This window comes from Mobula birostris, chromosome 23, assembly GCF_030028105.1.
Source record: "Mobula birostris isolate sMobBir1 chromosome 23, sMobBir1.hap1, whole genome shotgun sequence".
Classification (NCBI taxonomy): Eukaryota; Metazoa; Chordata; class Chondrichthyes; order Myliobatiformes; family Myliobatidae; genus Mobula; species Mobula birostris.
In genome coordinates this window covers 15,581,386-15,594,575 of record NC_092392.1, presented here as the reverse complement: position 1 = coordinate 15,594,575, position 13,190 = coordinate 15,581,386, and the positions used below count along the sequence as shown (strand labels likewise).

Genomic DNA, 13,190 nt, shown 5'->3' with positions numbered 1-13,190 from the left:
ACAACAAACTGTGCAAATGCAAATATAAATAAATAGCAATAAATAACAAGTATGAAGTAACATGAACTGAAAGTGCATGAAGTAATAAGATGTAGAGTCCTTAAGGTGAGACCATCAGTTGTGGGAACACCAGAAATAGAATTGGTGTAGTTATCCCCTTTTGTTCAAGAACCTGATGGTTGAGGGGTAGTAACCGTTCTTGAACATGGTGGTACGAGTCCTGAGGCACTTGTATCTTCTACCTGATGGCAGCAGTGAAAAAAGAGCATGGCCTGGGTGGTGAGGATCTTTGATGATGAATGCCGCTTTCCTACAACAACATTTCATGTAGATGTACTCAATGGTTGGGAGGGCTTTACCCGTGATGTACTGGGCCGAATTCACTACCCTTTGTAGGATTTTCTGCTCAAAGGCATTGGTGTTCCCACACCAGGTCGTAATGCAGCCAGTCAGCACACTTCTCACCAAACATCTATAGAAGCTTGACAAGGTCTTTGATGTCATGCCGAATCTCCACAGACTCCTGAGGAAGTAGAGGTGCTGTCATACTTTCTTTACAATTATATTTATATGATGGGTTCAGACAGGTCCTCTGAGATAGTGACACTGAGAAGTTTAAAGAGAAAAGAAGTATTCCTAATATTGACTGCTGATGTATCTCCCTGCCTCTAACTTACCTACGTCTCTGAAGTCATAAATTAATCCATTCACCACTAACCTCTTAGCCTACTACCATTTCTTTATTATCATATGTTTCAGCTTTCCTCTAATGCTCATTATGTTGCAATTAATCAAATGTCTTTTCAAACTCTGCAAAATGTATCACACCATTTTCACCAAACCTTCTGATTACATTATCAAAAAGAAAGATTAATGACTTTGGTGTCAAGACCACAGAAATAGAAACACTAACCTATATCTATTACTGCCATAAATTATGTAATTCATTTTTGTTTCAAAGAAGCATGGGATTAAATTGTCGTCTCTGTTTATCTATCTGTGCAGTAATGGTCCAGAGCATGTTCAATGTTTGTTCCAAAGTATTTAAATATAGAAATCAGTGTCCTCCTCCCAATGAAATGGAAAAAGGAACCGCAACTTTAGGCCACTCTGAAAGCTCAGGAAAATTGTTAGTTTCCAGCTGTCTAAGATTTTTATGGGGCATAATATAACCTGAATACTGCTGCTTACTCAACAGAAATCACTCAAGTGGTTTCATTCACTCAATGATACCCCTCCCTATGGAGAAATTTCCTTTTAGCCTGTTTGAAATGCAGCATCCGTCCCCTCACCTCTTCCATCACCACCATCCAGGCACCTATACCACTCTTCCAAGTGAGGCAGTACTACTGTATTTGGTGCTTGTGACATGGCCTCCTCTACACTGTTGAGTCCAAGTGGAGAATAGGCAACTGTTTTGTGGGACACCTTGCACTTTGTCTGCAGTGGCCAACTCCAGCTTCTGGGTGCGCATCATTTCAACTATCCTTTCCACTCATACACCAACCTGTCTGCCCTTGACCTTCTCCATTGCTAGGGAAAGGTGAAATACAGATTAGACAAACAGCTTCTCATAGTCTATTTGGTCAGTTTTTAACCCAATGGTGCGATCATTGAATCCAGTTCAAGTCCAGTTTCAGGTAAACGAGTGCCCTCCTCCCAGAGACACTCAAATATCCACCGAGTTTTCTTCTCCCTCTGTTCATCCCTGCCATCCTCTCTCCTGGACTGGTTACATCTATCCATCATCCCCTTCCCATCTGGTTCTGCCAATCATCTACCACCCTCTATCCTACCCTTCTACATACTAGAAAATATATGGGCTACCTTCCTGTTCCTTCTCAGTCCTGATGCAATGAAATCATCAAAATAGGTTCACTGTGCATTTACTTTAATGCAGGCAGTGCGGTAAATAAGTTTGATGAGCAAAACGCACCGTGAGGGAATATGATTTGATGTTGATAATGGAAACTTGGCTCAAAATGGGGAAGGACTGGCACTAAATATTCATGGATACAAAGGGATCAGGAAGGAAAGAGAATGAAAGAAAGGAAGGGCTGCGGCATTAATTAACAAGAATATTACACGAGGGATAGGATATTACAGGGAGGTCAAAGACGGAATCTGTTTGGTTAGAGTTGATAAACTGTAGAGGGAATATTACATTTCTGGGTGAATTCTAAGGTCACCAATGAATGGGAAAGATAGAGAGGATCAATTATGCAGGAAAATTACATGGAAGTGAAAATCTGAGATTGCAGTTAGAACATGAGTTATCCCAACACTAGCGAGGACAGTAATACCATTAAGGGCAGAGATGATGAGAAATTGTAAAACAGTATCCAGTGTAGTATATTTCCGGAAAAAGAAAGATGGTTTGCTAGATTTCTTTCTGGGGAATGAGATGGGTTAAGAGCACAAGTTTCCTTAGGGGAACATTAAGGATACAGTGCCAATAACATCTTAAGATTTAGGTCAGCTTTCGAAAAGGAAAAGGAGCAACCCTAAATAAAAATGGGCCAGTTTCAATAAGGTGAAAATGGATCTCGGAACAAGAGCAGACAGGTAGTAGAACAATGGGCTTCCTTTAAGGAGAAGATAGTTCAGATACAGCTAAGACACATTTCCATAAAGGGCAAAGGAAAAGCAACAAATCCAGACACGAAGGAAGACATCAAAAAAGGCTGATATGATATGTTGGGTTGTAAATACAAGTGAGGACCAGGTAGATTATTAAAGAAACTAGATGGGTACCAATATCCCAGAAGGGAAATTCACTAACGCTATTCAAAAGGGTTTAAACTAGTTAGGCAGTGATGGAAACCGGAACATGAGGTCAGAAAGTGGAGGTATTGAAAGGAAGGTAGATGTCATGACCAGTAAGAATAGGTGGGAGCAAGGTAAGAGACACAAAGGGATATTATCTTCCTGTCTTCTCTAGCCACAGACAAAATCCCAGGAGACTAGTGAGTAGCTAATATTGTTCCATTTTTCTGGAGGGAATTAGGGATAATCCTGGAAACAATAGATCAATGAGACTCATGTCAGTGGTAAGAGAAGATGTACTGGAGAAGATTCTCAGCGTTAGGATTTATGAGCATTTGCTCAATGTTAACCTGAGACAGTTAGAATGGCTCTGTATCATGTCTGAGTTTTTCGAGAAGTTAAAGCTATGATGAAGGTACATCTGTGGATGTTGTCTACATGGATTTTAGTAAGGCTTTTGACAATACTATGATGCATGGGATCCATAGTGATTTGTCCATTTGTATTTGAATGAACTTGTCCATTGAGGACATAGGATAGTAGTCTATAGGACTTATTCTGGCTTGTGTTGTTCCGCAGGGATCCATACTGGGACGTGTGTGTGTGTGTGTGTGTGTATATGTATATATATATATATATATATATATATACATTGATGGGTGGGCTATTAAGTTTGCAACTGATATGAAGATCAATGGTGTTATAGGTCAAAGGAAGAAGGTGCAATTTTCCACAATATTTGGCTGGAATCTGGAACCCGTTGCATACAGGACGGTGGGTTGCAAGTCGTATTGTGCCCTTTAAAAGGGAATTGGGTAAATATGGTGGAGAAGAACTTGCAAAGACATGGAGGAAGAGTCATAAACAAGAGATGCTGGAAATCCGAGCAACACAGACCAAATGCTGGAGGAACCCAGCAGGCCAGTGTGGTAAACCATATATATATATGTTGTAACTGGGTTACCTGTCTGGACACACCCCTCTGCTGATTGCCCCTGTGGCTCCTCCCACAGACCCTGAATAAAGGTGATTTCGCCATTGCTCCTCCTCCTCAGTTCAGGGGCAGACACTCAGTATGAAGGTCACATTTTACTGCGAATAAAAGCCTTTCAGTATTTACCCTACTTTCAGTCTTTTGGAGTAATTGAAGGTGCATCAGCCAGGCAGCATCTATGGATAAAAGTACAGTCAGTGTTTTGGGCTGAAACCCTTCGGCAGGACGGCTGAGAAAGAGTTATTGGTCAGTTCTCTGGAGTTGCTGTAGTAGAGAGCCAGCAAGGGTACGGCAGGTTGAATGACCACTTCTGTCTGTAACTATTCCATGGTATGTTGGTATTTTACTGTAAAATAATTTGACTATGAGAATAGAAGATTCGGAAAGTCTTGTTCCTGTTATGCTGGTGAGACATTGTGTACAGGTCCGATCTGCATTCAGGAAGAGGGAGTCTTTTAAGAAGTGAAATAGTGAGAGCTCAAGGCGAACACGTTCCCATAGAGTGAAGGGTAAGGAAAGCAGGTGTATGAAACCCCTGATGTCCAGGGATAGCGGCAGATAAAAAAAAACAGGAAGCTTGGGCGAGGAATGGAGTGTGTCTTCAGGAGTATAGATAGTGTCTGTTTGGGGGTGGGAGGTTTAAAAGATAGAAGTTGAAAATATAAAGAGAGGCTGCAAAATATCTCTGGTAGATAAGATCAAGAAAAATACAAAGGGGCTTTTAAGTATTTTAAGAACAAATGGGTAATTCAGGAAAGTGTTGGACCCATGAGGGAGCAGAGCTACAATCTACACGTGGAACCACAGTACGTGGACGTGGTCTTGAATGAATACTCTTCGTGTGTATTCACTAAAGAGAAAGATGCTGTGGAGACTTTATTTTGGTCAGTGAAATTCTAGAGCACATTAAAATTGAAATGGAGGAAATATTAAGTTTCTCAGAAGACAAAGGTGGAACAATCCCACAGGTCTCCTGAGATGTATTCCAGCCTGCCATGGAAACCGTCACCTGACAGAATATCTTACATTTCTGATGCTGCAAGTGAGGTGCCAGATGACTGGAAGACAGCAACATGGTACTTTTATTCAAGAAGGGCAGCAGGATAGAACAGGCATTGATAGGGCAGTTAATCTAACATCAGAGGTTGGAGAATTACCAAAAAAAAATGAGTGACAGGATTAATCTATACTTGGGAAAACAGGGATTGATCAAGGATTTATCGTTTCGTATTCATGTATAGAATGATCCTTATGGCTTGCTGTTAGGCTTCCCAGTGTGTTACATACTGAATGGAAAGTGAGAGGGCATTCTGGGTAGACAACTTACAAATGAAATATACAACAGAACATTTGTTCCACACCTCGCCGTCTCTCATGTGTGTTATTCACAGTCACCCAGCTTCTTACGACCACAAACACAACAACTGGCGATGAGGTGACAAGTCCTCACATGATACTTTATTGTTTCATTCCCTTAGGTAAGAAAAGTCCAAATTGAAAAGAAGAAGCTGCACCCTGCGAGATGTGGTGAGTGAACGGCTGCAGAAAGTGTGGTGAGTTAAGAATCTGAGGGGAGAGAACGAGAACGGGACGGTTAAATAAAACAAATAAGCGAGAGAGAAGACTTGTTAACTTTTCTGGAACATGGTTGTGTTTGAAAATGTTTGAAAGTATAGGGCCTTACGACAAAATGACAGAGCAATGGGGATCATATTCTGAAAGATTTGAATATTTTGTACTGGCAAATCAAATTTTAAATGATATTCACGTTCCAACTTTTCTGACTGTGATGGGTGCAAAAATGTTTTAATTTATTACACAGTCTAGTGCAACCTGCTGAGCCTGGAGATAAGCCTTATGAGGATATAGTTTAAATCTTAAGGCATCACTATTCACATAAACCTTTTATTACTGTTGAGAGGTTTAGATTTCATAAAAGGAATCAAGAGGAAGGCGAGTCTGATTCACAGTTTGTGGTCGTTTTGAAGCAATTGTCTGAACCCTGTGATTTTGGGTAGATATGAATGACACATTATCTGATAAATTCCTATGTGGTCTGTGTAGTGAGGCAATTCAGAAACACTTGCTTACAGAAGGCAGACTAACATTACAGAAGGCAATTGAGATGAGTACAACTTTGGAGATAGCAGATAAAGGAGTACAACTATTAAGCACATCTTCCTCAATTCATAAAGTTTTTACTAACTTTAAGAATAAGGCACCTAAAGGCAATCAATGTTACTGGTATGGCAAAACTGGGCATTCAATGCTTGTATAAGGATCTAGATTGGTGAAACTGAGGCAAAAAGGGACAAGTGCCTGTAAAAGCAAAAGGACACTGTCAATCAAAAACACTGCAAAGAAGAAAAATGACTTTTGGAAAAACAAAAAGAAACATGAGAAAAAGATGGAACATACTGAGGACGGACTGAGTGACTCTCACTCTGTGCTTGAAAGGCTTTACATGTTTTATCTGTTTCAGGACACAAAGACGGGCTATAGGATGAGCCCACAGTGAAGATGCAAGTGGACATGGGTGCTGCAGAATCGCTGGTGTCAGAAATAGTTTCGTCGTCATTAGGTCGCATCTGGAATTTCCAGTTGGCGGACGGTTTCCCTCCATGCCGCTCTGACATTTTGGGAAATCGTGCACTTGGCAGGTTAGAGCAGTGGTCTGCCTTTGCCTTCTGCCAGGTGAGTTTAAAGAGGTCACCACCTCTTGCAGTGGATGACCAGGACGTCTGAGTGGCCTGTCATGTTCTTAGCACTCCACCAACGCCTGCTGGCCTGCCTCCTTGACCGTTGGACCATTAATTGGTCTCCTCCGCTCAATCCGCCAAAGCCAGACTTCACACGCAGGTTTAGACAGATCCCCTACCTCACTGAGGGTCGAAGACCCGTCGACTACCCTCACCTGGTCTGGCTCGTCTGCCAAGACGGTTTACAGGGGTGTGGCCGCTGTGCGTGATACAGCTACTTGGAACCACAGGTGAGAGCTGAGCACCAGGTGGGGACAAAAGGTGGACGAACTGCTCTGAAAAAGGGCACGGCAGGCCCCCCACCAGAGGTTCTACCCCTCCCTAGACACCCCATACATCCCAGAAATAGTTTACAAGGAGAAAATGCAGTATCTCACCCCAGAAGGAGCAAGGCTGACTTTGAAGACTTACACTGGTGAGGTGTTCCATTGAGGGGAGGAGTACATGTTACAGTGGAGATTAACAAACAGAGAAAGAAACTTCCACTGCATGTTTTTAAGGGGATTATTCCATGCTCCTAGGCTGCTTGTGGCTGGAGCAGCTCAAACTCAACAGGCACGAAGTGCACTTGATTGGTGGAAGCACCAGTCTACAAGAAGTATTGAAGAAATGCACAGGAGTACTCAATGGAGAACTGGGCAGTATGAAAGGAATCCCTGTTAAGCTGGCTGTTTAAGCCCCTGGATTCTTAGCGGAGTGGCGGAGATGGCTGCTGAGCCTCGGTGGCAGCATGGATAAAAAAGTATGGATTGAAGAAAAAGATCAATTAAATGATACAATAAAAATGTGCGGCATGAAGAAACCAAGGAAAAGCTACTAGAAACCAGGGAGTACCCATAGGCAAAGCAGAGACCAGCATGTCTTATGGAAAAATGTGACAGTGAAGGCATTTGGAACCCTAAAAAGTGTCATGTATCCTTGTATCCCAGTTCTGACAGGAGCTTGTCACTGAATGGAACTAAGAATGACTGTGCTTCAGATTTGGAGAGAGCAGTTCTCAAATGAAAAGTTTGGAGAATAAAGGAAGAAGATCCTGGTGGTGCGCTGAAGCTTTGGTGGTGGCTGTCATGTGACCAATACCTCCAATAGTCGATGATCTGGAAGCCCATTGGCAAATAAAGAGAATGAAAATATTTGTGGGTTGAAGCGCCAGTGGAGAATTGGAAGTGGGTGCATGATAACATGAAGGACCTTTGATCGGAATGGCAGAGACAAAGGTTTGCGTGACAGAGCTTCTAGAGAAGAAGGGAATGAGACTTTGAGGAAAAGCGCTTCTGAAGAAAGTTTCAGAATCAGAATCAGGTTTATTATCACTGGCATGTGTTGTGAAATTTGTTAACTTAGCAGCAGCAGTTCAATGCAATACATGATAATATAGAAAAAAATAAATAAGTATATCAATTACAGTAAGTATATATATGTGTATTGAGTAGATTAAAAATAGAGCAAAACAGAAATAATATATATTAAAAAAGTGAGGTAGTGTCCATGGATTCAATGTCCATTTAGGAATCGGATGGCAGCAGGGAAGAAGCTGTTCCTGAATTGCTGAGTATGTGCCTTAAGGCTTCTGTACCTCCTTCCTGACATTGCCTTTCTGAGGCACTGCTCCTTGAAGATGTCTTGGGTCCTATGTTGTCTAGTACCCAAGATGAAGCTGACTAATTTTATGACCTTCTGCACCTTCTTTCGGTCCTGCGCAGTAGCCCCCCCCCCCCAAATAACAGACAGTGATGCAGCCAGTCAGAATGCTCCCCGTGCTACATCTATAGAAGATTTCGAGTTTTTTAGTTTACAAACCAAATCTTTTCAAACTCCTTGTAGCTGCATCAATATGTTGGGACCAGGTTAGATCCTCAGAGATCTTGACACCCAGGAACATGAAATTGCTCACTCTCTCTTCTGATCCTTCTATGAGGATTTGTTTGTGTCCGCTCGTCTTACCCTTCCTGAAGTCCACAATCAGCTCTTTCATCATAATGACATTGAGAGCAAGGTTGTTGCTGCGACACAATCATCTAGCTGGTATATCTCACTCCTCTACACCCTCTCATCTCTATCTGAGATTCTACCAACAATAGTTTTATCATCAGCAAATTTATAGATGGTATTTGAGCTATGCCTAGCTACACAGTCATGGGTATAGAGAGGGTAGAGCAGTGGGCTAAGCACACAGCCCTGAGCCAGTGTTGATCATCAGTGAGGAGGAGATATCACCAATCCACACAGATTGGGGTCTTCTGGTCAGGAAGGTGAGTGGAGGTGGTGCAATTCCTGTACTGAAGAGGAACCAGAATGGTTTTCAGCTGGCCCCACTGCTCAATCAGAAGCAATAGAGCTGACAGGCTTTGATGATAGAGTGCTATTGGATGAGCTAGGACGGGCAAGGTGGTGGAGGAAGCGATCAGAAACCCATAAAGAATGCAACGGTGCTGCCCAAGCAGAGATACCTACTATTTCTGCATCAGAAGCTGACGAAGAAGTTCCCTAGGAAACAATTCTGTCTGAACTCTCAATGGGGGACTTTGACTTGAATGAGTTCTTCAGCACGGAGAAGAGTGTATCTGGACTAGCATCGATGTTTGAAGAGGAGCTTGGTGAAGGATCAGTGTCATTCTGCCAGTTCAGTCAATGGTTTTCAAGTGACCTAAGTAGACCCTATTAGTAGCCTGCAGTCCACCCCACATGAAGAACTTAGGAAATTTGCTGTTCTGGAGTAGAGGATTCCAACTCTTGTCTCACAGCTTGGAAACAACATTGCTTCCATTCCATCATGAGAAGATAATAAGGAGATTAATAAAAGGGTTCGTAGTTTAAAAATAATGCAATATTCAAATATGGATGTAACACTACAGCTGTCCGGTCTCACTGCTGATAAGGAGAAACTAAAGGAGAGGTCACAGACTGGAGTGGTTTTGTCTGTGGAAGTGGAGGAAGCGGAACTGAAAGCTCTCAAAATGGAATCCGAGTGGAGGCTTGCCACCCTGTTCATGGTGGAATTTCCAGAACTGCATCTGGTCCAAAATAACTACAAAAAAAAAGGACACAGATATGACCGCTTTTAATAAGCTAGTTAACGGTATGAAGGTTTTGCAATCAAAACCTCCTGGAACTCTACTCCCTCACCCCAACGTGCCCCCCCCCCCCCATAATGTGGCTTCCATTCCCAGATATTCTAGGTGATCTGCCTGGCAGTCAGAATCATCACACACCAGTCCTTAATCAGGAAGGCAATTTGTCATTTGTCTCCCATCACCTGAGCTTTCTGAGGTGGCAATACAGTATCCAAGCCCAGATCTATACCTTTACCACCAAGAGATAAAAGATTTTGGTGTCATCCCCAGGTTGTCAGTACCCTTACAGGAACAGGCAGCCTCCAAATAGATTGAATCTCTAGTTTAGTGACTAACTGTCAGACCATGGGACAGAATAATCCTCAGGGTTATGTCTGGGATTAGAGGCAGTCTACTTTCTTCCCCCAGTTTAGAAAAAAAATGTTTTTTGTTGTTGGTTGAATTTGATCATTACTCCATTGAATATTAATAGTTCAACAGCTGGCTTGTAAATGAGAAGGGGGAGAAACCTTTAAGGGGGGTGTGAAGAGATATGTTAAGTATTCATGAAAATTTTAACACTTACGAGTTGCTGTCGAGCTCCCCTGTGTGTTATATACTGGACGTAATGTGAGAGGGCATTCTGAGTAGACGACTTACAAGCACAGAAAACAGCAGGATGTTTGGTCGTCACCTCCCTGTCTCTTGTATGTGTAATTCACGGCCACCTGGCTTCCCAGTACCACAAGCATAACACTTATTAGTGGGAGATCCCTCCCGACTAAATCTATCGAGCATTTTGAAGAGCAAGCTTGTTATATTTATGAGGTCATTGCAATTGACGTGGTTCTTAAGGACTTCACTGAGATCTTTAACAAGGTCTGACATGGAAGGGAGGTCCAGCTAGAACCCGTGAGTCCAAGGCAGGCTGGCAAATTAGATCCAAAACTGAGAAGGAAGATGGTGATGAAGGGTCTCTGGAAGCCTGTAACCAGCGACACACCACAGCAAACAGTGCAGGGGCCCTTGCTGTTTGTTTTATGCATTAAGAACTTGGAGTCATAGTCAAAGAGAGATACAACACGAAAACAAGCACTTTGGCCCACCCAGTTCACATTAATGGCTAACCAGCCATTTACACTAATCCTGTTTATATTTCCCCCACATTCTCATTGATCCCCACAAATTCTACCACTCAATGACTAAGAGCAACTTACAGTGGCCAATTAACACACACACACACACACACACACACACACACCTGCAACTCCTTTGTCAAAGTGGGAAGAAAATGAAGCACCCAGAGAAGAGCAATGAAGTCACAGGGTATGTGTGATCTCCACTCACAATCCGGCTTCAACCTGGGTCTCGACACTGTGTGGCAGCAACGCTGTATGGACCCAGGTGGGTATGTGGGAGATATTACTTCCTGAGTTTGCAGGTGGTTTGGATGTTGTTGTTGACAAGAGATTTGGACGCTGTTGTTAACGAGAAGAAGAGTCTAAGCCAACAGAATGATGTTGATCAACTAGCAATTGGGTAGAGCAATGGGTGATGGACCTTAGTCCTTCTAAGTGTGATCTAAGCAACACACACAGAATGCTGGAGGAACTCAGCAGGCCAGGCAGTATATACGGAAAAGAGTAAACAGTCGACATTTCAGGGCCGGGACCCTTCATCAGGATATCTTTTCCATAGAAGCTGCCTGGCCTGCTGAGTTTCTCCAGCATTTTGTGTGTGTTGCTTGGATTTCTAGCATCTGCAGATTTTTTCGTCTGAGTGTGAGCTAATGATTTTGGGAGGTGCCTGATAAGGGGAGGACATGTATCATTATGGTAGGGCCCTAAGAAGTAGTGATCAACAAAAGGGACCATGGTGTACATGTCCTGAAGGTGGAGGCATAGGTAGGTAGGGTGTCGAAGGATGCTTGTGTTCATCAGCTATGGCATAGAGCTTAAGAGCCAGAAAGTCTAGGTACAACTTTAGTTTAGGCCACAGCAGGGACATGGTGCTCTGGTCTTCATGAAGTAAGAATGAAATGTTACATTGGAGACTGTATTGAAGAGATTCACTGGGGTATTGCTTGGGATAGAATGTCTCAATTGTGAGTGACTCGAAAGTCTGGGCTAGTTTGTCTTGGAGGTGTGGTAGCCAAGGAGGGACCTGACAGAGTTTAAGAAAATAAGAGAGCAGTAGATAGGGTAGATTTTAGGAAATCTACCAGAGGAGTCCAAGGCCAGATGTCAGAGATTTAAGGAGAGTTGTAAAAAGTTGAGAGGGGACCTGGGGAATTTTCCCCACCCACACCGAGGGTGAATGAAATCTGAAAGTTACTTCCTGAGGACATGGTGGAGACAGGTGCTCTCACAGCACTTAAGGATAAACATTTGAATCAAAGCATGGTAGGCTACCGGCTAATGCTATTCAACAGGACTTGTATCAATAGGTTCACAATGGCTAGCATAGATATGGTGGGCCAAAGGGTCTCCTGAGCTATGTGACTCCATGGTCTCCTTAAGGAAGTTTGTACTTGTAACTGAGAGAAGGCAGTGACTTTCACCAGACTAACCTCTGGGATGGTGAGTCTCTCTATGAGGAGAGGTTAACGAGACTGGACCCATATTCCCACGTTTTAAAGAATGCAAGATAATCTTGTTGACGATACAAACTGACAGTGTTGATTGAGGTGTCTAGTTTCAAGTTAAGGGAGTCCGACTTTCAGGTTAGTGAGAAAAAAATTTCTTCACATTTTTTACCACCACGGGAAAGCATAATTTTAAGGTGATTGGAGGAAAGCATGGAGGTGGATATCTGAGGTAGTTTTTTTCCAACCGAGAGTGTTGATTGCACAGAAAATGCTGCCAGGGATGATGGTAGAGACAGATACATCCGGGACGTTTAAGAGACTTTCAGACAGACACACAAATGAGAGAAAAAATGGAGGGCTATGTGAGACAGAAGGGTTGCATGTAGAGTAGGTTAAAAGGCTAACACAACATTATGGGCTGAAGGGCCTGTAATGTTCTATGGTCACCATAGTGGGGTTAACCAGTGGAATTCTCTGCCCTAGAGAGTAGCTAAGTCACTATATTCAGGCAAGTGAGTGACAAAAATTAGATAAAGGAAATAAAAGGAATCATGGGATCTTCAATAAGTTAATACCGAAGTAAAAGAATAAAGATTTTATATTTCACCGAAGTCAGCCTGCTTCAGAATATGACTAAGTAATTAAAATGACTTTCTTCTTTCATGCAGGTTTGTTATCTGACATTTGAACATTGAGGTGACTATCACTATTTATTTACATTGCCAAGGGCATAACAAAAGACTGCAATCCCGTCAGTGTGGAATTAAAAGAATGTTTATATGTATCCGGGTATTTGAAAACTGGTGCCGGATAGCCAGAGAAAAGTAACAGAGAACACTGCCACCTCCTGGAAATTCGAAGCAAGAGCAAATAATCAGGCCAGTCACATTTTTTCCAAAAAAGAATGAAGGAAATGAGCTTGGAATTTCCATTTCACTTAGGGATGGAAACCAGAAGTGGGAGCATCAGGCAGCCAACACATCGTTCAGGGCCAACATTAGTTTGTGCACAGATCTGGAAAGATTTACAAA

At 42.6% G+C, this 13,190-nt stretch overlaps 1 pseudogene; it reads left to right on the top strand.

Moving 5' to 3' along the window:
- The first annotated feature begins 2,830 nt into the window (after positions 1 to 2,830).
- Positions 2,831 to 12,854, top strand: LOC140186987 (eukaryotic translation initiation factor 4E transporter-like; annotated as a pseudogene).
- Positions 12,855 to 13,190: the final 336 nt, after the last annotated feature.